The sequence below is a fragment of the Callithrix jacchus genome, chromosome 20, assembly GCF_049354715.1.
Source record: "Callithrix jacchus isolate 240 chromosome 20, calJac240_pri, whole genome shotgun sequence".
Taxonomy (NCBI): domain Eukaryota; kingdom Metazoa; phylum Chordata; class Mammalia; order Primates; family Cebidae; genus Callithrix; species Callithrix jacchus.
In genome coordinates, this window is record NC_133521.1 from 1,707,938 (window position 1) to 1,732,645 (window position 24,708).

Genomic DNA, 24,708 nt, shown 5'->3' on the forward strand with positions numbered 1-24,708 from the left:
GAAGCACGTACATGACAGGTTCCTGTGAGCCACCGTACCTGGCAGGCCGAGTTTCATGCTAGCAATGAGGCTTTTTCAAGCTTCTATGTAGAGTCCCAATTTCAGTGTATGTGTTGCCGAAGTGAGCACATGCCGTCCACCTGGCTCGACATTCCACTGTCATGGGATTACAGGTGTGATGCGCCAAGCCAAACCCAAGTTTTGTTTCCATTCTGAAGACGGAAGTTTACCATGTTGCTCAGGCGGGTCTTGAACACGCACCCTCGAAATTTTTGCTTTGGTCTATGAAGCGCCTAAATTACAGGTTCCTGTGAGCCACCATACCTGGCAGGCCGAGTTTCATGCTAGCGCTGAGGCCTTTTCAATCTTCTGTGTAGAGTCCCAATTTCAGTCTACGTGCTGCCGAAAAGAACACATGCCATCCGTCCGGCTCGACATTCCACTGTCATGGGAGTGAAGGTGTGATGCGCAGAGCCTAACCCAAGTTTTGTTTCCGTTCTGAAGTCGGAAATTTCCTACGTTGGTCGGGCAGGTCTCTAACATGCACACTCGAAATTTTATTGCGTTGGTCTTTCAAGCGTTTAAATGGCAGGTTCCTGTGAACCACCATACCTGGCAGGCCGAGTTTGACGCTAGCGATGAGGCCATTTCAATCTTCTATGTAGAGTCCCAATTTCAGTGTACGTGCTGCTGAAACGAGCTCATAATGTCAGCCCCGCTCCACATTCCAATTTCACGGGAATTCAGCTGTGATGCGCCGAGCCTAACCCAAGTTTTCTTTCCGTTCTGAAGATGGAAATTTTCCATATTGGTTGGGCTGTTCTCGAACCCACACCCTAGAAATTTTGTTTGCATTGGTCTTCGAAGTGCCAAAATGACAGGTTTTTGTGAGCCACCGTACCTGGCAGGCCGAGTTTTATGCTAGCGCTGAGGCCTTTTCAAGCTTCTATGTAGAGTCCCAATTTCAGTGTTCATGCTGTGGAAGCGAGCAAAAGCCATCCACCCGGCTCTACATTCCACTTTCACGGGATTACAGGTGTGATACGCTGAACCTAACCCAAGTTTTTTTTTTCCGTTTTGAAGACAGAAATCTCCCACGCTGGTCATGCCAGTCTCAAACACACACCCTCGAAATGTATTTTGCGTTGGTTTTCGAAGTGCCTAAATGACAGGTTTCTGTGAGGCACCGTACCTGGCAGGCCGACTTTGATTCTAGCGCTGAGGCCTTTTCAAGCTTCTATGTAGAGTCCCAATTTCAGTGTATGTGCTACCAAAGCGAGTACATGCTGTGCTTAGCTCAGCTTTTTTATTTCTTTCGGTTTTTATGTTCTTTATAGCAAGCAATTAGCGCTGTGTCAGTCGAGCCCAGTCTAGAATTTGTGATCTCACTGTCTGCCCCACTCGACATTCCACTGTCACGGGATTACAGGTATGATGCGCCAAGCCTAACCCAAGTTTTGCTTCCGTTCTGAAGATAAAAATTTCCCGTTTTTGTTGGGCGGGTCTCAAACACGCATCCTCGAAAATTTTGCGTTGGTCTGCGAAATGTCTACGTGACACATTGCTGTGAGCCACCATACCTGGCAGGCTGAGTTTAATGGTAGGGCTGATGCCTTTTCGGACTTATATGTACAGTCCCAATTTCAGTGTATGTGCTGCTGAAGCAAGCACATGCCGTGCCTGGCTCACCTTTATTATTTCTTTCAGTTTTTATGTTGTTTAGAGCAAGCAAGAAGGGCTGTGTTGCATGAGGCCAGTCTCGAATTTGTGATCCCACTCTCCGCCCGGCTCAGCATTCCACTGTCACGAAATTACAGGTGTGATGCGCCAGCCTAACCCATGTTTTTTTTCCATTCTGAAGATGAAAATTTCACATGTTGGTCGGGCGGGTCTTGAACACGCACCCTCGAAATTTTGTTTGCATTGGTCTTTGAAGCGCCTAAATGACAGGTTTCTGTGAGCCACCGTACATGGAAGGCCGAGCTTCATGCTAGCACTGAGGCCTTCTCAAGCTTTTATGAACAGTCCCAATTACAGTGTAGGTGCTGTCGACGTGAGCACATGCCGTCCACCCGGCTCGACATTCCACTGTCACGGGATTACAGGTGTGATGCGCTGAGCCTAACCCAAGTTTTGCTTTTGTTCTTAAGACGGAAATTTCACATGTTGATAGGGCGGGCCGCGAACATGCACCCTCGAAATTTTTATTGCGTTGGTCTTCGAAGCGCCTAATTGACAGGTTCCTGTGGGGAACCGTACCTGGAAGGCCGAGTTTCATGCTAGCGCTGAGGTGTTTTCAAGCTTCAATATAGAGTCCCAATTTCAGTGTACGTGCTTCGGAAATAAGCATATGTCATATGCCCAGCTCGATGGCTTCTATGTAGAGTCTAAATTTCAGTGTACATGCTGCCAAAGAGAGCACATGCCGTCCGCCAGGCTTGACATTCCACTTTCAAGGGATTACTGGTGTGATGCGTTGAACCTAACCCAAGTTATGTTTGCGTTCTGAAGGTGGAAATTTTTCATGTTGGTCAGGCGGGTCTCCAGCCCACACCCTCAAAATTTCTTTTGCGTTTGTCTTCGAAGTGCCTATATTACAGCTTCCTGTGAGACACCATACGTGGCAGGTTAAGTTCTACGCTAGCGCTTAGGCCTTTTCAAGCTTCCATGGAAAGTCCCAATTTCAGTGTACTTGCTGCCGAAACAAGCACATGCCATCGGCCTTGCTTGACTTTTTACTGTCACGGAATTACAGGTGTGATGCGCCGAGCCTAACTGAAGTTTTGTTTCCATTCTGAAGACAAAAATTGGCCACGTCGTTCGGGCGGATCTCGAACACGCACCCTCGAAATATTTTAGTGTTGGTCTTCGAAGCGCCTAAATGACAGGTTCCTGTGAGCCACCGTACCTGGCAGGCCGAGATTCATGCTAGCACATAGGCCTTTTCCAGGTTTTATGTAGAGTCCCAATTTCAGTGTACGTGCTGCTGACATGAGCACATGCTATCTGCCCGGCTTGACATTCCACTCTCACGGGATTACAGGTGTGATGCGCCAAGCCTAACCCAAGTTTTGTTTCTGTTCTGAAGACGAAAATTTCCCACGTTGGTCGGCCGGGTCTCAAACACCCACCCTCGAAATGTTTTTTGCGTTGCTCTTCGAAGCGCATAGATGACAGGTTTCTGTGAGCCACCATACTTGTCAGGCCGAGTTTCATGCTAGCACTGAGGCCTTTTCAAGGTTCTGTGTAGAGTCCCAATTTCAGTGTACGTGCTGTCGAAGCGAGCACATGCTGTCCGCTAGGCTCGACATTCCACTGTGACCGGAGTTTAGGAGCATTGCTCCGAGCCTTACCCAAGTTTTGTTTCCATTCTGAAGATGGATATTTCCGATGCTGGTCAGGTGGGTCTTGAACACTCACTCTGGAAATATTGTTTGCGATTGTCTTTCAAGCAACTAAATGACCGGTTCCTGTGAGCCCCATACCTGGCAGGCTGAGTTTCATGCTAGCGATGAGGCCTTTTCAATCTTCTATATAGAGTTCTTATTTCAATGTACATGCTGCCGAATGAAGCACACGCCATCCGCCCAGCTCATCATTCCACTGTCACAAGACTATAGGTGTGATATGCCGAGCCAACCCAAGTTTTGTTTCCGTTGTGAAGACGAAAATTTCCCATATTGGTCAGGCGGGTCTCGCAGACGCACCCTCGAAATTTTTTTTGCGTTGGTCTTTGAAGCGCCTAAATGACAGGTTTCTGTGAGCCAACGTACATGGCAGGCAGAGTTTCATACTAGCACTGAGGCCTTTTCAAGCTTTTATGGACAGTCCCAATTTCAGTGTAGGTGCTGACGAAGTGAGCAAAAGCCTTCTGCCCGGCTCAACATTCCACTGTCACGGGATTACAGGTGTGATACGCCGAGCCTAACCCAAGTTTTGTTTCCGCTTTGAAGACAGAAATCTCCCATGCTGGTCACGCCGGTCTTGAACACACACCCTCGAAATGTATTTTGCGTTGGTCTTCGAAGCGCCTAAATGACAGGTTTCTGTTAGCCACCATACATGGCAGGCCGAGTTTCATACTAGCACAGAGGCCTTTTCAAGCTTCTATGTATAGCCCCAATTTCAGTGTACATGCTGCCGAAGCAAGCATAGGCTGTCTGCCCGGCTCGACATTGCTCAGTCCCGGGATTACAGGTGTTATGCGCCGAGCCTAACCCAAGTTTTGTTTCCGTTCTTAAGACGAAAATCTCCCATGTTGTTTGAGCGGGTCTCGAACATGCACCCTCGAGATTTCCTTTGCGTTGCTCTTCAAAACGCCTAAATGACAGGTTCCTGTGAGCCATTGTACCTGGCAAGCCGAGTTTCATGCTAGCGCTGAGGTTTTTTCAAGTTCTATATTGAGTCTCATTTACAGTGTATGTGCTGCCAAAGCGAGCACATGCCATCTGCCCAGCTAGACATTCCACTGTCACGGAATTACAGTTGTGATGCGCCGAGCCTACCCCAAGTTTTGTTTCTGTTCTGAAGACAAAAATTTCCCACATTGGTTGGGCAGGTTTCAAGCATGCACCCTCGAAATAGTTTTTGCCTTGGCCTTCGAAGTGCCTAAATGACACGTTGCTGTGCGCCATTGTACCTGGCAGGTTGTTTCCTGCTAGCGCTGAGGTCATTTCAAGCTTCTATGTAAAGTCCCATTTTCAGTGTACGTGCTGCCGAAGCGGGCACATTTAGTTTGCTTAGCTCAACATTCCACTGTCACGGGGTTACAGTTGTGATGCGCCGAGCCAAACCCAAGTTTTATTTTCGTTCTGAAGATGGAAATTTCCCACTTCTGTCGGACGGGTATCGAACACGCATTCTCGAAATTTTTATTGCGTTGGTCTTCGAAGCGCCAAAATGACAGGTTCCTGTGAGACACCACACCTGGCAGGCCGAGTTTCATGCTAGCACTGAGGCTTCTTCAGGCTTCTATGTAGAGTCCCAGTTTCAGTGTATGTGCTCCCGGAGCGAGCACATGCCATGCCCAACGCAGCTTTTGTATTTCTTTTAGTTTTTATGTGGTTTAAAAAACAGGTAGTGCTGTGTTGAGCGAGTCAAGTCTCGAATTTGTGATCTCACTCTCCTCCTGGCTCGATATTCCACTGTCACAAAATTCCAGGTGTGATGCACCGAGCCTAACCCAAGTATTGTTTCCGTTCTGAAGACGGAAATTTTTCATGTTGGTCGGGCGGGTCTTGAACACGAATCCTTGAAATGTTTTCTGCGTTGGTCTTGGAAGCTCCTAAATGACAGGTTGCTGTGAGTCCACGTACCTGGCAGGTCGAGTTTTATGCTAGCGTTGAGGCTTTTTCAAGCTTCTATGTAGAGTCCCAATTTCAGTGTAGGTGCTGCCGAAGGGAACGCATGCTGTGCCCACCTCACCTTTTTTATTTCCTTCGGTTTTTATGTTGTTTACAGCAAGCTTGTAGCGCTGTGTCAGTCGAGGGCAGTCTCGAATTTGTGATCTCACTGTCCGCCCAGGTTGACACTCCACTGTCACGGGATTTCAGGTGTGATGCGCCGATCCTAACCCAAGTTTTGTTTCCATTCTGAAGATGGAAATTTCCCATGTTGGTTGGGCGGATCTCGAACACGTATCCTCCAAAGTTTTTTGCATTGGTCTTTGAAGCGCATAAATGACAGGTTCCTGTGAGCCACTGTACCTGGCAGGCCAAGTTTCATGCTAGCACTGATGCCTTTTTGGGCTTCTATGAAGAGTCCCAATTTCAGGGTACGTGCTGCCGAAGCGAGCACATGCCTTGCTCGGCTCACCCTTTTCATTTGTTTCGGTTTTCATTTTTTTATAGCAAGCGCATAGCGCTGTGTTGGTCGAGGCCAGTCTCGAATTTGTGATCTCACTGTTTGCCCCGCTCAACATTCCATTGTCACAGGATTACAAATGTGATGTGCCGAGCTTAACGCAAGGTTTCTTTCCGTTCTGAAAACGCCAATTTCCCATGTTGGTGGGCCGTGTCTCGAAAAGGCATCCTAGAAATATTTTTTGTGTTGGCTTTGAAGCGCCTAAATGAGAGTTTCCTGTGGGCCACCGTACCTTCAGGCCAAGTTTCATGCTTGTGCTGAGGCCTTTTCAGGCTTCTATGTAGAGTCCCAATTTCAGTGTATGTGCTACTGAAGCGAGCACATGCCATATTTTGCTCAGCTTTTTTATTTCTTTGGTTTTTATGTTGTTTATAGCAAGCAAGTAGCACTGTGTCAGTCAAGCCCAGTCTAAAATTTGTGATCTCACTGTCTGTCCGGCTTGACATTCCACTGTCACGGGATTACAGGTGTGATGCGCCTAACCTAACCCAAGTTTTGTTTCCATTCTGAAGACAAAAATTTCCCATTTTTGTCGGGCAGGTCTCGAACACACATCCTCGAAAATTTTGCGTTGGTCTGCGAAGCATGTACATGACAGGTTGCTGTGAGCCACCGTACCTGGCAGGCCGAGTTTAATGGTAGGGCTGATGCCTTTTCGGACTTATATGTACAGTCCCAATTTCAGTGTATGTGCTGCTGAAGCGAGCACATGCTGTGCCCGGCTCACCTTTTTTATTTCAGTTTTTATGTTGTTTAGAGCAAGGAAGAAGGGCTGTGTTGCCTGACGCCAGTCTCGAATTTGTGATTTCACTCTCCGCCCGGCTCAGCATTCCACTGTCACGAAATTACAGGTGTGATGCGCCAGCCTAACCCATGTTTTTTTCCGTTCTGAAGACGAGAATTTCACATGTTGGTCGGGCGGGTCTCGAACACCCACCCTAGAATTCTTTTTCACTGGTCTTCAAAGCACCTAAATGACAGGTTCCGTTGAGCCATTATACCTGGCAGGCCGAGATTCATGTGAGCGCTGAGGCATTATCAAGCTTCTATGTAGAGTCCCAATTTCAGTGTCCATGCTGCCGAAGCGAGCACATGCCATCAGCGTGGCTCGATATTCCACTGTCAAAAGATTACAGTTGTGATACACCGAGCCTAACCCAAGTTATTTTTCCATTCTGAAGATGGAAATTTCCCATGTTGGTCCGGCGTGTCTTGCACACGCACCCTTGAAATTTTGTTTGCGTTGGTCTTCGAAGCGCCTAAATGACAGGTTTCTGTGAGCCACCTACATGGCAGGCCGAGTTTGATGCTAGCACTGAGGCCTTTTCAAGCTTTTATGAACAGTCCCAATTACAGTGTAGGTGCTGCCGAGGCGAGCACATGCCGTCTGCCCGGCTTGACATTCCACTGTCACGGGATTACAGGTGTGATGTGCCGAGCCTAACCCAAGTTTTGTTTTTGTTCTGAAGACGGAAATTTCACATGTTGATCCAGCGGGTCTCGAACATGCACCCTCGAAATATTTATTGCGTTGGTCTTCGAAGTGCCTAATTGATAAGTTTCTGTGAACCACCCTACCTGGCAGGCCGAGTTTTATGCTAGCACTGAGGTGTTTTCAAGCTTCAATGTAGAGTCACAATTTCAGTGTACGTGCTTTGGAAATGAGCATTTGCCATATGCCCAGCTCGACGGCTTCTATGTAGAGTCTTAATTTCAGTGTACGTGCTGCTGAAGCGAGCACATGCCATCCGCCCGGCTTGACATTCCACTTTCACAAGATTACTGGTGTGATGCGCCGAACCTAACCCAAGTTATGTTTGCGTTCTGAATGTGGAAATTTTTCATGTTTTTCAGGCGGGTCTCCAGCCCGCAACCTCAAAATTTCTTTTGCTTTTGTCTTCGAAGCACCTATATTACAGCTTCCTGTGAGACACCGTATGTGGCAGGTTGAGTTCTACTCTTGCGCTGAGGTCTTTTCAAGCTTCCATGAAAAGTCCCAATTTCAGTGTACTTGCTGCCAAAACAAGCACATGCTGTCCGCGCAGCTTGACTTTCCACTGTCACGTGATTACAGGTGTGATGTGCCGAGCCTAACTGAAGTTTTGTTTCCATTCTGAAGACAAAAATTTCCCACGTTGGTCGGGCGGGTCTCGAACACACACCCTCGAAATTTTTTAGCGTTGGTCTTCGAAGCGCCTAAATGACAGGTTCCTGTGAGCGACGGTACTTGACAGGCCGAGTTTCATGCTAGCGCTGAGGTCTTTTCCAGGTTTTATGTAGAGTCCAAATTCCAGTGTACGTGCTGCCAATGCGAGCACATGACATCTGTGCGGCTCGACATTCCACTCTCACGGGATTACAGGTGTGATGCGCCAAGCCTAACCCAAGTTTTGTTTCCGTTCTGAAAACGGAAATTTCACATGTTGTTCGGGCGGGTCTCGAACACGCACCCTAGAAATATTTTTTGTGTTGTTCTTCAAAGCGCATAATTGACAGGTTCTTGTGAGCCACCATACCTGGCAGGCCGAGTTTCCTGCTAGCGCTGAGGCCTTTACAAGCTTCTATTTAAAGTCACATTTTCAGTGTATGTGGTGCCAAAGCGAGCACATCCAGTTTGCTTAGCTCGACATTCCACTGTCACGGGATTACAGGTGTGATTCGCTGAGCCTATCCGAACTTTTGTTTCCGTGCTGAAGACAAACATTTCCCATGTTTTTTGGGCGGGTCTCAAACACGCATTCTTGACAATTTTGCGTTGGTCTTCGAAGCGCCTAAGTGACAGGATTGTTTGAGCCACCGTACCTGGCAGGCCGAGTTTCATGCTAGCCCTGAGGCCTTTCGGACTTCTATGTAAAGTCCCAATTTCAGGGTACAAGGTGCCGAAGCGAGCACATGCCGTGCCTGGCTCAGCTTTTTTATTTCTTTCGGTTTTCAGGTTGTTTATAGCAAGGAAGTAGCGCTGTGTCATTCGAGGCCAGTCTCGAATTTGTGATCTCATGATCCGCCCGGCTCGACATTCCACTGTCATGGGGTTACAAGTGTAAATCGTCAAGCCTAACCCAAGTTTGGTTTCCGTTCTGAAGACGAAAATTTCGCATGTTGGTTGAGCGGGTCTCGAACACGCATCCTCTAAATTTTTTGCATTGGTCTTTGAAGTGCCTAAATGACAAGTTCCTCTGAGACACCACACCTGGCAGGCCGAGTTTCATGCTAGCGCTGAGGCTTCTTCAGCCTTCTATGTAGAGTCCCAATTTCAGTGTACGTGCTGCCAAAGCGAGCACATGCCATGCCCAATGCAACGTTTTTATTTCTTTCAGTTTTTATGTTGTTTATAAACACAGGTAGTGCTATGTTGAGCGAGTGCAGACTCGAATTTGTGATCTCACTTTCCTCCTGGCTCGATATTCCACTGTCAGGAAATTTCAGGTGTGATGCACCGAGCCTAACCCAAGTTTTGTTTTCGTTATGAGGACGGCAATTTCTCATGTTTGTTGGGTGGGTCTCAAACACCCATCCTCGAAAAATTTTTCCGTTGGTCATCAAAGCGCCTAAATGACAGGTTTCTGTGAGCCACCGTACCTGCAGGGCGAGATTCATGCTGGCGCTGAGGCCTTTTCGGGCTTCTATGTAGAGTCCCAATTTCAGTGTACGTGCTGCCGAAATGAGGACATGTCGTTTTCGGCTCAGCTATTTTATTTCTTTCGGTTTTTATGTTGTTAATAGCAAGTGGGTAGCGCTGTGTCCATCGAGGCCAGTCTCGAATTTATGATCTCACTGTCTGCACCACTGGACATTCCACTGTCACGGATTACAGGTGTGATTCGCCGAGCCTAACCCAAGTTTTGTTTCCGTGCTGAAGACCAAAATTTCCCATGTTTGTCGGGCAGGTCTCGAACACTCATCTTCGACAATTTTGCGTTGGTCTTCGAAGCGCCTAAGTGACAGGTTCTTTTCAGCCACCGTACCTGGCAGGCCAAGTTTCATGCTAGCCCTGAGACCTTTCGCACTTCTATGTACAGTCCCAATTTCAGTGTACATGCTGCCAAAGCGAGCACATGCCGTACCCGGCTCAGCTATTTTATTTCTTTCGGTTGTATGTTGTTTATAGCAAGCGGGTAGCACTGTGTTGGTCGAGGCCAGTCTCAAACTTGTAATCTCATGGTCTGTCCTGGTCGAAATTTCACTTTTACGCTATTACAGGCTTAGGGTTAGGGTAAGGGTTAGGGTTAGAAGGTTAGGGTTAGGGTTAGGGATAGGGTTAGAGGGTTAGGGATAGGGTTTGGGTTAGGGTTAGGGTTTGGGGTTATGGTTAGGGTTAGGGTTAGGGTTAGGTTTAGAGCGGATAGCACTGTGTCAGTCAAGGGCAGTCTCGAATTTGTGATCTCTTGAACCACCCGTCTCGACATTTTGACTGTCACGGGATTACAGGTGTGATGCACCGAGCCTAAGCCAAGTAATGTTTCCGTTCTGAAGACGAAAATTTTTCATGTTGGTCAGGCGTGTCTCGAACAAGAATCCTCGAAATGTTTTCTGCGTTGGTCTTGGAAGCTCCTAAATGACAGGTTGCTGTGAGACCTCGTACCTGGCTGGTCGAGTTTCATGCTACTGCTAAGGCTTTTTCAAGCTTCTATGTAGAGTCCCAATTTCAGTGTACATGCTGCTGAAGGGAACACATGCTGTGCCTGCCTCACCTTTTTTATTTCCTTCGGTTTTTTGTTTTTCAGAGCAAGTGGGTAGCACTGTGTCGATCGAGGGCAGTTTCGAATTTGTGATCTCACTGTCTGCCTGGCTCGACATTCCACTGTCACGGGATTTCAGATGTGATGCGCCGATCCTAACTTAGGTTTTGTTTCCATTCTGAAGACGAAAATTTCCCATGTTTGTCGGGCGGGTCTCGAACAGGCATTTTTGAAATTTTTTTTTGCGTTGGTCTTTGAATTGCATAAATGACAGGTTTCTCTGAGACACCGTACCTGGCAGGCCGAGTTTCATGCTAGCACTGATGCCTTTTCGGGCTTCTATGAAGAGTCCCAATTTCAGGGTACATGCTGCTGAAACGAGCACATGCCTTGCTCGGCTCACCTTTTTCATTTGTTTCGGTTTTTATTTTGATTTTAGCAAGCGTGTAGTGCTGTGTCGGTCGAGGTCAGTCTCGAATTTGTGATCTCACTGTCTGCCCAGCTCAACATTCCACTGTCACGGGATTACAGTTGTGATGTACCAAGCCTAATGCAAGGTTACTTTACGTTCTGAAGATGGAAATTTCCCATGTTGGTGGGCTGTGTCTCGAAAAGGCATCCTCGAAATATTTTTTGCGTTGGCTTTGAAGTGCCTAATGACAGTTTCCTGTGAGACACCGTACCTGCAGGCCGAGTTTCAGGCTTGTGCTGAGGCCTTTTCAGGCTTCTATGTAGAGTCCCAATTTCAGTGTATGTGCTACCGAAGCGAGCACATGCCATGCCTGGCTCAACTTTTTTATTTCTTTCAGTTTTTACGTTGTTTAGAGCAAGCAAGAAGGACTGTGTTGCGTGAGGCCAGTCTCGAATTTGTGATCTCACTCTCCGCCCGGCTCAGCATTCCACTCTCACGAAATTACAGGTGTGATGCGCCAGCCTAACCCAAGTTTTTTTCCGTTCTGAAGACGAAAATTTCACATGTTGGTCGGGTGGGGTCTCGAACACCCACCCTAGAATTCTTTATTGTTGGTCTTCAAAGCGCCTAAATGACAGGTTCCTTTGAGCCATTATACCTGGCAGGCCGAGATTCATGTGAGCGCTGAGGCATTATCAAGCTTCTATGTAGAGTCCCAATTTCAGTGTCCATGCTGCCGAAGCAAGCACATGCCGTCAGCCTGGCTAGACATTTCACTGTCAAAAGATTACAGTTGTGATACACCGAGCCTAACCCAAGTTTTGTTTCCATTCTGAAGATGGAAATTTCCCATGTTCAGGCGGGTCTCGCACACACACCCTCGAAATTTTGTTTGCGTTAGTCTTTGAAGCACCTAAAAGACAGGTTTCTCTGAGCCACCGTACATGGCAGGCCGAGTTTCATTCTAGCACTGAGGCCTTTTCAAGTTTTTGTGAACAGTCTCAATTTCAGTGTAGGTGCTGCCGACGCGAGCACATGCCGTCCGCCTGGCTCGACATTCCACTATCACGGGATTACAGGTGTGATGCGCCAAGCGTAACCCAAGTTTTGTTTTTATTCTGAAGACAGAAATTTCACATGTTGATTGGGCGGGTCTCGAGCACGCACCCTCGAAATTTTTATTGCGTTGGTCTTCGAAGCGCCTAATTGACAGGTTCCTGTGGGCCACCTTACCTGGCAGACCGAGTTTCATGCTGGCTCTGAGGTGTTTTCAAGCTTCAATGTAGAGTCCCAATTTCAGTGTACGTCCTTCAGTAACGAGCATAGGCCGTATGCCCAACTCAATGGCTTCTATGTAGAGTCTTAATTTCAGTGTACATGCTGCCAAAGTGAGCACATGCCATCCGCCCATCTCGACATTCCACTTTCACGGGATTGCTTGTGTGATGTGCCGAACCTAACCCAAGTTATGTTTGCGTTCTGAAGGTGGAAATTTTTCATGTTTTTCAGGCGGGTCTCCAGCGTGCACCCTCAACATTTCTTTTGTGTTTGTCTTCGAAGCGCTTATATTACAGCTTCCTGTGAGACACTGTATGTGGCAGGTTGAGTTCTATGCTAGCGCTGAGGCCTTTTCAAGCTTCCATGAAAAGTCCGAATTTCAGTGTACTTGCTGCCGAAACAAGCAAACATGCCGTCCACCCGGCTAAATATTCCACTGTCATGGGATTAGAGGTGTGATACTCTGAGCCTAACCCAAATTTTGTTTCCATTCTGAAGACGGAAATTTTCCACATTGGGCGGGCGAATCGCAAACACGCACCCTCGAAATTTTAATTGTGTTGGTATTCAAAGCACCTAAACGACAGGTTTCTGTGAGCCACCGTACATGGCAGGCCGAGTTTCATTCTAGCACTGAGGCCTTTTCAAGCTTTTATGAACAGTCTCAATTTCAGTGTAGGTGCTGCCGACGTGAGCACATGCCGTCCGCCTGGCTCGACAGTCCACTGTCACGGGATTACAGGTGTGATGCGCCGAGCGTAACCCAAGTTTTGTTTTTATTCTGAAGACGGAAATTTCACATGTTGATTGGGCGGGTCTCGAGCACGCACCCTCGAAATTTTTTTTGCATTGGTCTTCGAAGTGCATAAATGACAGGTTCCTTTGAGCCACCATACCAGGCAGGCCGAGTTTCATGCGAGCGCTGAGGCCTTTTCAAGCTTCAATGTAGAGTCCCAATTTCAGTGTACGTGCTGCCAAAATGAGCACATGCCGTCCAGCCGGCTCGACATTCCACTGTCACGGTATTACAGGTGTGATGCGCCAAGCGTTATCCAAATTTTGTTTTTGTTCTGAAGACGGACGTCACGAATGTTTGTCGGGTGGGTCCCGAGCACGCACCCTCAAAATTGGTTCTGCATTGGTCTTCGAAGTGCCTAAATGACAGGTTTCTGTGAGCCACCGTACCTGGCAGGCCGAGTTTCATGTTAGCACTGATGCCTTTTCAAGCTTATATGTAGAGTCCCAATTTCAGTGTACGTGCTGCTGAAGCGAACACATGCCGTTCACATGGCTCGACATTCCATTGTCACGAAATTACAGGTGTGATGCGCCGAGCTTAACCCAAGCTTTTTCTTCGTTCTGAAGGCGGAAATTTTCCCTGTTGGTTGGGCGGGTATCTTACACGCACCCTCGAATTTTTTTGCGTTGGTCTTCATAGTGCCTAAACGACAGGTTTCTGTGAGCCACCGTACCTGGCAGGGTGAGTTTCATGCTAGCACTGAGGCCTTTTCAAGCTTCTATGTAGAGTTCCAATTTCAGTGTATGTGCCCCCGAAGCGAGCACATGCCATCAGCCCAGCTCAACATTCCACTGTCACAGTCTTAGAGTTGAGATGCACCAAGCCTAACCCACGTTTTGTATTCATTCTGAAAACAGAAGTTTCCCATGTTCGTTGAGTGGGTCTCAAACACGCACCCATGAAATATTTTGCATTGGTCTTCGAAGCGTCTAAATGACAGGTTCCTGTGAGCCACCATACCTGGCAGGCCGAGTTTCATACTAGCGCTGAGGTCTTTTCAATTTTTTATGTAGAGTCCCAATTTCAGTGTACGTGCTTCGGAAACAAGCACATGCCGTATGCCCAGGTCGACGTCTTCTATGTAGAGTCCCAATTTCAGTGTACATGCTGCCGAAGTGAGCACATGGTGTCTGCCTGGCTCAACATTCCACTTTCACAAGATTACCGGTGTGATGTGCCGAGCAAGCCCAAGTTTTTTTTCCGTTCTGAAGGTGAAAATTTCTCATGTTGATCAGGCGGGTCTCCAACACGCACCCTCGAAATTTCTTTTTTGTTGGTCTTCGAAGCGCCTATATTACAGGTTCCTGTGAGACACCGTACCTGGCAGGCCGAGTTTTATGCTAACACTGAGGCTTTTTCAAGCTTCCATGAAGAGTCCCAATTTCAGTGTATGTGCTGCCGAAGCGAGCACATGCCATTTGCCCGGCTCGGCATTCCACTGTCACGGGATTACAGGTGTGATGCGCTGAGCCTAACCCAAGTTTATTTTTCGTTCTGAAGACGAAGATTTACAGTGTTGGTCGGGCGGGTCTCCAACACGCATTTTCAAAATTTTTTGCGTTGGTCTTCGAAGCACCTTAATGATAGGATCCTGTGAGGCATTGTACCTGGCAGGGCGAGTTTCTTCCTAGCGCTGTGGCCTTTTCAAGTTTCTATGTAGCATCCCAATTTCAGTGTACATGATTCGGAAATGAACACATGCTATATGTCCAGCTGGACGGCTTCTATATAGAGTCCAAATTTCAGTGTATGTGCTGCTGACGCGAGCACATGCCATTTGCCCATCTCGACATTCCATTGTCACGGGATTACAGGTGTGATGCGCCGAGTCTAACCCAAGTTTTGTTTTTATTCTGAAGTCTGAAATTTCCCATGTTGGTTGGGCGGGTCTCGAACACGCACTTTCGCAATTATTACTTTGTCGGTCTTCGAAGTGCCTAAATGACAGGTTCCTGTGGGCCACCGTACATGGCAGGCCGAGTTTCATGCTAGTACTGATGCCATTTCAATTTTCTATGTAGAGTCCCATTTCAGTGTCTGTGCTGCCAAAGCAATCACATGTCATCCGCACGGCCGACATTTCACTGTCACGGGATTACAGGTGAAATGCAACTAGCCTAACCCAAGTTATTTTTCGTTCTGAAGGCGGAAATTTCCCATGTTGGTCGGGCGTGTCTCAAACAATCACCTTCGAAATTTTTTTGCGGTGGTCTTCGAAGCGCCTAAATGACAGGTTTCTGTGAGCCACCATACCTAGCTGGCCGAGTTTCATGCTAGCGCTGAGGCGTCTTCAAGCTTCTATGTAGAGTCCCAATTTCAGTGTATGTGCTGCCGAAACGAGCACATGCTGTCTGCCCGGCTAGGCATTTTACTTTCACGAGATTAAAGATGTGATGCGCCGAGCCCAACCCAAGTTTTGTTTTTGATCTGAAGGTGGAAATTTCCCATGTTGGTCGGGTGGGTCTCCAACACGCAGCCTCGAAATTTTATTTGCGTCAGTCTTCAGAGCGCCTGGATGACAGGTTCCTGTGAGCCACCGTACCTGGCAGGCCAAGTTTTATGCTAGCGCTGAGGCCTTTTCAAGCTTCTATGTAGAGTCCATTTTTCAGTGTACGTGCTGCCGAACCGAGCACATGCCATCTGCGTGGCTCGACATTCCACTGTCACGAAATTACAGGTGTGATGTGCCGAGCCTAACCCAAGTTTTGTTTCCATCCTGAAGACAGAAATTTCCCATGTTGGGGGGATCTCGATCACGCAACCTCAATACTTTTTTTGCCTAAATGACAGTTACCTGTGAGCCATCATACCTGGCAGGCCTAGTTTCATGCTGGCCCTGAGGCCTTTTCGAGCTTCTATGAAGAGTCCCAATTTCAGTGAATGTGCTGACAAAGTGAGCACATGCCGATTGCCCGGCTCGACATTCCACTGTCACGGGATTACAGGTGTGATGCGCTGAGCCTAACCCAAGTTTTATTTCCGTTCTGAAGACGTAAATTTCCCATGTTGGTTAAGTGGCTCTCGAACACGTACCCTCGAAATACTTTTTGCGTTGGTCTTCGAAGCGCCTAAATGAAAGCTTGCTGTTTGCCACCGTACCTGGCAGGCTGAGATTCATGCTAGCGCGTAGGCCTTTTCAAGCTTCTATGTAGAGTCACATTTTCAGTGTATGTGCTGCCGAGGCGAGCACATGCCATCAGCCCGGCTCGACATTCCACCATGATGGGATTACAGGTGTGATGTGCCGAGGCTACCCAAGTATTGTTTCCGTTCTGAAGACGGAAATTTATCATGTTGGTAAAGCGGGTCTCGAAAAAGCACCCTTGAAATTTTTTTTCATTGGTCTTTGCAGCGCCTAAATGACAGGTTCCTGTGAGCCACCGTACCTGGCAGGCCGATTTTCATGCTAGCGCTGAAGTTTTTTCAAGCTTCTATGTAGAGTTCCAATTTCAGTGTACGTGCTGCCGAAGCGAGGATATCCCATTTTCTTATCTCGACCCTCCAGTGTCACGGGATTACAGGTGTGATGCGCCGAGCCTAACTCAAGTTATGTTTTAGTTCTGTTGACGAAAATTTCACATGTTGGTCGGGCGGATCTCGAACACACACCCTCGAAATTTTCTTTGCGTTGGTCTTCGAAGCGCCTAAATGACAGGTTCCTGTGAGCCACTGTACCTGGCAGGCCGAGTTGTATGCTAGCACAGAGACCTTTTCAAGCTTCTAAGTAGAGTCCCAATTTCAGTGTACATGCTGCCGAAGCGAGCACATGTCATTCGCCCATCTTGACAATCCACTATCACGGTATTACAGGTATAATGCGCAGAGCCTAACCAAACTTTTGTTTCTGTTCTGAATACGAAAATTTTCCACATTGGTCAGGCTTGTCTTGAACACGCACTCTAGAATATTTTTTGCGTTGGTCTTTGAAGCGCCTAAATGACAGGTTCCTGTGAGCCACCATAACTGGCAGGTTGAGTTTCATGCTAGTGCTGTGGCCTTTTTAAACTTCTATATAAAGTCCCAATTTCAGTGTACGTGCTGCCGGAGAGAGCACATGCTGATTGTCCAGCTCGCCATTCCACTCTCACGGGATTACAGGTGTGATGCGCCAAGCCTAACCCAAGTTTTGCTTCCGTCCTGAAGCAAATTTCCCACGTTGTTCGGGCGGCTCTCGAACACGCACCCTCGAATTGTTTTTTGCGTTGGTCTTCGAAGCGTCTAAATAAAAAATTTCTGTGTGCCACTGTACTTGGCAGGCCGAGATTTATGCAAGCGCGTAGGCCTTTTCAAGCTTCTATGTAGAGTCGCGTTTTCAGTGTATGTGCTGCTGAAGCGAGCACATGCTATCCGCCCAGCTCCACATTCCACTCTCACGGGAATACAGGTGTGATGTGCCAAGCCTAACCCAAATTTTGTTTCCGTTCTGAAGAAGGAAATTTCCCACGTTGGTCGAGCGCACCTCGAACACCCACCCTTGAAATGTTTTTTGCATTGGTCTTTGAAGCGCCAAAATGACAGGTTCCTGTGAGCCACCGTACCTGGCAGGCAGTTTCATGCTAGCGATGAGGCCTTTTCAAGCTTCTATCTAGAGTCTCAATTTCAGTGTACATGCTGTCGAAGCGAGCAAAAGCCATCCGCCCAGCTCGACATTCCACTGTTACGGTATTGCTGGTGTGATATGCCGAGCCTAACCCAAGTTTTGTTTCCGTTTTGCAGACAGAAATCTTCCACGCTGGTCATGCCAGTCTCGAACACACACCCTCAAAATGTTTTTTTGCATTGATCTTCGAAGCACCTAAATGAAAGCTTCCTGTGAGGCACTGTACCTGGGAGGCCGACTTTCATGCTAGTGCTGAGGCCTTTTCAAGTTATATGTAAAGTCCCAATTTGAGTGTAAGTGCGGCCGAAGCAAGCACATGCCGTTGGCCCAGCTCGACATACCACTGTCACGGGAGTACAGGTGTGATGTGAGCCTAACACAAGCTTTGTTTCCATTATGAAGAGAAAAATTGTTTACCTTGGTCTAGCGGGTCTCAAACACACAACGTGAAAATTTTTTTCCGTTGGTCTTCGAAGCGCGTACATGACATGATCCTGTGAGCCACTGTTCCTGGCAGGCCGAGTTTCATACTAGTGCTGAGGTTTTTCAAGCTTCTATGTAGAGTCCCAATTTCAGTGTATGTGCTGCCAAAGTGAGCACATGCTCTCCGCCCGGCTCAACATTCCACTGTCACGGGACTACAGGTGTGATGCACCGAGCCTATCCCAAGTTTTGTTTCAGTGTTCGCTTCGGGAGCACGTACACTGAAATTTGGACTCTACACAGAAAATTGAGAAGGCCTAAGCGCTAGCATGAAACTCGGCCTGCCAGGTATGGTGGCTCACAGGAACCTGTCATTTAAAGGCTTGCAAGACCAATGCAAAGGAAATTTCGAGGGTGCGTGTTCGAGACCCGCCTGACCAATGTAGGAAATTCTCGTCTTTAGATGAGAAACAAAACTTTGGATAGGTTCGGCCCATCACACCTATAATATTCTGACAGTGGAATGTCAAGCCAGGCAGACGGCATGTGCTTGATACGGCAGTACATACATTGAAATTAGGACTCTACATAAAAGCTTGAAAAGGCCTAATCCCTAGCATAAAACTCGGCCTGCCAGGTACAAGGCTCACAGAAACCTGTCATTTAGGCACTTCGAAGACAAACGGAAATAATATATCCAGGGTGCGGGTTCGAGACCCGCCTAATCAACGTGGGAAATATTTGTCTTCAGAATGAAAACAAAACTTGGGTAAGGCTTGGTGCATCGTACCAAAAATCCAGTCACAGTGGAATGTCGAGTTGGGCAGACGACATGTGCTTGCTTTGACAGCACGTACACTGAAATTGGGACTCTACACAGAAGCTTGAAAAGGCCTCAGCGCTAGCATGAGACTCGGCCGGCCAGGTACGGTGGCTCACAGGAACCTGTCATATAGACGCTTTGGAGACCAACGCAAAAAAGTTTCGAGGGTGCATGTTCGAGGCCCGCCTGACTAACATAGATAATTTCCGACTTCAGAACGGAAACAAAACTTGGGTTAGGCTCAGCGCATCGCACCTGCACACCCATGACAGTGGAATGTCGAGCCGGACAGATGTCATGTGTTCATTTCGGCAGCACGTAGATTGAAATTGGGACTCTACACAGAAGCTTGAAAAGGCCTCAGCGATAGCATGAATCTCACCCTGCCAGGTACGGTGGCTCACAGAAACCTGTCATTTAGGCGTGTCATAGACCAAAGCAAAAATTTCGAGGGTGCGTGTTCGAGACCCGCCTGACCAACGTAGGAAATTCTCGTCTTTACGTACAACCGGCTCAACATTCCACTGTCACGGCATTATGGGTGAAATGCGCCGAGCCTAACCCAAGTTTGTTTCCGTTCTGAAAACGGAAATTTCCCATGTTGGTTGAGCCAGTTTCAAACACGCACCCTTGAAAGTTTTTTGCGTCGGTTTTCAGAGCGCCTAAATGGGAGGTTCCTGTGAGCCACTGTACCTGGCAGGCTAAGTTTCATGCTAGCACTGAGGATTTTCAAGCTAGTATGTAGAGTCCCAACGTCAGTGTATGTGCCGTTGAAGTGAGCACATGCTGTCCACACAGCATGCTAAGGCTTTTCAAGCTTCTATGTAGAGTCCCAATTTCAGTGTACCTGCTGCTGACACGAGCACATGCCTTCCATCTGGCTCGACATTCCACTTTCACGGGATTACGAGTGGGATGCACTGAACCTAACCCAAGTTTTGTTTCTGTTCTGAAGACGAAAATTGTCCATGTTGGTCGGGCGGGTCTCGAATACACACCCACGAAATATTTTTTGCGTTGGTCTTTCAAGCGTTTAAATGACAGGTTCCTGTGAGTCACCGTTCCTGGCAGGCTGTTTCATGCTAGCACTGAGGCCTTTTTAAGCTTTTGTGTAGAGTTTCATTTTCAGTGTACGTGCTGCCGAATCGAGCACATGCAATTCGCCCGGCTCAACATTTTATTGTCACAGCATTACAGGTGTGATGTGCCGAGCCTAACTTAAGTTTTGTTTCCGTTATGAAGACGGAAATTTTCCATGTTGGTCGGTCGGGTCTCAAACACGCAACCTCGAAATTTCTTTTGCGTAGGTCTTCGAAGCACCTAAATGACAGGTTCCTGTGAGCCACCGTACCTGCAGGCCGAGTTTCACGCTAGCACTGAGGCCTTGTCAAGCTATTATGAACAGTCCCAATTTCAGTGTACATGCTGCCGACGCGAGCACATGCCGTCCGCATGGCTCGATATTCCACTGTCACGGGATTACAGGTGTGATTCGCCAAGCCTAACCCAAGTTTTGTTTCCGTTCTGAAGACAGAAATTTCCCACGTTGTTTGGGCGGGTCTCGAACACGCACCATCGAAATTTTTTCTGCGTTTGTCTTCGAAGTGCCTAAATGACAGGTTCCTGTGAGCCATTGTACCTGGCTGGCCGAGTTTCATGCTAGCGCTGAGGCATTTTCACGCTTCTATGTAGAGTCCCAATTTCAGTGTACGTGCTTCGGAAACAAGCATATGTCGTATGCCCAGCTTGACAGCTTCTATGTAGAGGCCCAATTTCAGTGTATGTGCTGCCAAAACGAGCACATGCTGTCTGCCCGGCTAGACATTTTACTGTCACGGTATTACAGGTGTGATGCGCCGAGCCTAACCCAAGTTTTGTTTTTGTTCTGAAGGTGGAAATTTCCCATGTTGGTCGGGTGGGTCTCCAACATGCACCCTCGAAATTTCTTTTGCGTTAGTCTTCTGAGCGCCTAGATGACAGGTTCCTGTGAGCCACCATAACTGGCAGGCTGAGTTTTATGCTAGCGCTGAGGCCTTTTCAAGCTTCTATGTAGAGTCCATATTTCAGTGTATGTGCTGCAGAACCGAGCACATGCCGTCAGCCTGGCTCAACATTCCACTATCACGGGATTACAGGTGTGATGTGCCGAGCCTAACCCAATTTTGTTTCTGTCCTGAAGACGGAAATTTCCCACGTTGGGCGGGTCTCAATCACGCAAACTCAAAATATTTTTGCCTTGGTGTTCGAAGCGCCTAAATGACAGTTACCTGTGAGCCATCAAACCTAACAGGCCTAGTTTCATGCTAGCACTGAGGCCTTTTCAAGCTTCTATGTAGAGTCCCAATTTCAGTGTAAGTGCTGCCGAAATGAGCACATGCCGATTGCCTGGCTGGACATTCCACTGTCACGGGATTACAGGTGTGATGCGCCGAGCCTAACCCAAGTTTTGTTTCCGTTCTGAAGACAGAAATTTTCCATGTTGGTCGGGCGGGTCTCAAACAGGCACCCTCAATATACTTTTTTGCGTTGGTCTTCGAAGCGCCTAAATGACATGTTTTCATGAGTCTTCATATCTGGCAGGCCGAGTCTAATGCTAGCACTGAGGCCTTTTCAAGCTTCTGTGTAGAGTCCCAATTGCAGTCTATGTGCTTCCAAAATGAACACATGCCATTTGTCCGGCTCGACATTCCACTGTCATGGGAGTGCATGTGTGATGCGCTGAGCCTAACCCAACTTTTCTTTCTGTTCTGAAGTCGGAAATTTCCTATGATAGTCGGGCGGGTCTCGAACACGCACCCTCGAAATTTTTTTTGCATTGGTCTTCCAAGCGTTTAAATGACAGGTTTCTGTGAGCCACCATACCTGGCAGGCCGAGTTCTACGCTAGGGCTGAGGCCATTTCAAGCTTCTATGTAGAGTTTCAATTTCAGTGTACGTGCTGCCGAAAAGAGCTCATGAGATCAGCCTGGCTCGACATTCCACTCTCACGGGAATACAGCTGTGATGCGCTGAGCCTAACCCAAGTTTTGTTTCCGTTCTGAAGATGGAAATTTTCCATGTTAGTCGGGTGGGTCTCGAACACGCACCCTTGAAATTTTTTTTGCGTGGGTCTTCGAAGTGCCAAAATGACAGGTTCCTGTGAGCCACCGTACCTGGCAGGCCGAGTTTCATGCTAGTGCTGAGGCCTTTTCAAGCTTCTATGTAGAGTCCCAATTTCAGTGTACATGCTGTCGAAGCGAGCACAAGCCATCTGCCAGGCTCGACATTACACTGTCACGGGATTACAGGTGTAATGTGCCCAGCCGAACTCAAGTTTTGTTTTCCTTCTGAAGACGAAAATTTTTTATGTTGGTCAAGCGGGTCTTGAACACGCCCCCTCGAAAGGTTTTTCCATTGGTGTTCGACATGCCTAAATGACAGGTCCTTGTGAGTCCCCGTGCTTGGCAGGCCGAGTTTCATGCTAGCGCTATGGCCTTTTCAAGTTCTATGAAGAGTCCCAATTTGAGTGTATGTGCGACCAAAGCGAGATTGCACTGTCACGGGAGTACAGGTGTGATGCGGTGAGCCTAACACAAGTTTTGTTTTCGTTATGAAGATGGAAATTTCCCATGTTGCTCGGGCAAGTCTCGAACATGCATCATCGAAATATTTCTTGCGTTGGTCTTCAAAGTGCTTAAATGACAGTTTCCTGTGAGCCACCCTACCTGCAGGCCGAGTTTCATGCTTGTGCTGAGGCCTTTTTGGGCTTCTATGTACAGGCCCAATTTCAGTGTACATGCTGCCGAAGCGAGCACATGCCGTGCCCAGCACAGCTTTTTTATTTCTTCGGTTTTTATGTTGTTTATAGCAAGCGGGTAGGGCTGTGTCAGTCGAGGCCAGTCTCGAATTTGTGATCTCACTGTCCACACGGCTGGACATTTCACTGTTGCAGGATTACAGATGTGATTCGCCAAGCCTAACCTAAGTTTTTTTTCCATGATGAAGACAAAAATTACCCATGTTTGTCCAGCGGGTCCCGAACACACGTCCTCGAAAATTTTGCGTTGGTCTTCTAAGCGCCTATGTGACAGGGTTCTTTGAGCCACCGTACCTGGCAGGCCGAGTTTCATGCTAGCACTGAGGCCTTTTCACACTTTTATGTACAGTCCCAATTTCAGTGTATGTGCTGGCGAAGCGAGCACATGCCATGCCCGGCTCAGCTTTTCTATTTCTTTCGGTTTTTAGGTTGTTTATAGCAAGCAAGTAGCGCATTGTCAGTCGAGGCCAGTCTCGAATTTGTGATCTCACGATCCGCCTGGCTCAAAATTCCACAGTCACGGGATTACAAGTGTAATGCACCGAGCCAATCTCAAGTTGTGTTTCGTTCTGAAGACGAAAATTTCCCATGTTGGTGGGCAGGGTCTCGAACAGGCATCGTTGAAATCGTTTTTGCGTTGGTTTTGAAGCTCCTAAATGACAGTTTCCTGTGAGCCACCGTACCTGCAGGCCGAGTTTCATGCTAGCACTGAGGCCTTTTCAAGCTTTTATGAACAGTCCCAATTTCAGTGTAGGTTCTGCCGACGCGAGCACATGCCATCCGCCCGGCTCGTCATTCCACTGTCACAGGATTACAGGTGTGATGCGCCAAGCCTAACCCAAGTTTTGTTTCCGTTCTGAAGACGGAAATTTCACATGTTGATCGAGCTGGTCTCGAGCACGTACCCTCAAAATTTTATTGCGTTCGTCTTCGAAGTGCCTAATTGACAGGTTCCTGTGGGCCACCGTACCTGGCAGGCCGAGTTTCATTTTAGCGCTGAGGTGTTTTCAAGCTTCAACGTACAGTCCCAATTTCAGTGTATGTGCTTCAGAAACGAGCATATGTCGTATGCCCAGCTAGATGCCTTCTATATAGAGTCTTAATTTCAGTGTACATGCTGCCGAAGCTAGAACCTGCCATCCGCCCAGCTCGACATTCCACTTTCCCGGGATTACTGGTGTGATGCGCCAAACCTAACCCAAGTTATGTTTGCATTCTGAAGGTGGAAATTTTTCATGTTGGTCTGGCGGGTCTCCAGTCCACACCCTCAAAATTTCTTTTGCATTTGTCTTCGAAGCGCCTATATTACAGCTTCCTGTGAGACACCGTATGTGGCAGGTTGAGTTCTATGCTAGCGCGGAGGCCTTTTCAAGCTTTCATGGAAAGTCCCAATTTCAGTGTCCTTGCTGCCGAAACAAGCACATGCCGTCCACCCGGCTTGACTTTCCACTGTCACGAGATTGCAGGTGTAATGCGCCGAGCCTAACCGAAGTTTTGTTCTTGTTCTGAAGACAAAAATTTCCCACGTTTTTCAGGCGGGTCTCGAACACGCACCCTAGAATTATTTTTTGCATTGGTCTTTGAAGTGCATAAATGACAGGTTCTTGTGAGCCACCATACCTGTCAGGCCAAGTTTCCTGCTAGCACTGAGGCCTTTTCAAGCTTCTATGTAAAGTCCCATTTTCAGTGTACATGCTGCGGAAGTGAGCACATCCAGTTTGCTTAGCTCAACATTCCACTGTCATGGGATTACAGGTGTGATGCACTGACTCTAACCCAAGTTTTGCTTCCGTTCTGAAGACGGAAATTTCCCACGTTGGTCAGGCGGGACTCGAACACGCACCCTCGAAATATTTTTTGTGTTGTTCTTTGAAGCGCCTAATTGACAGGTTCCTATGAGCCACCGTACCTGGCAGGCCAAGTTTCATGCTAGCGCTGAGGCCTTTTCAAGCTTCAATATAAGGTCCCAATTTCAGTGTACGTGCTTCGGAAACGAGCACATGCCGTATTCCCGACATGACGGCTTCTATGTAGAGT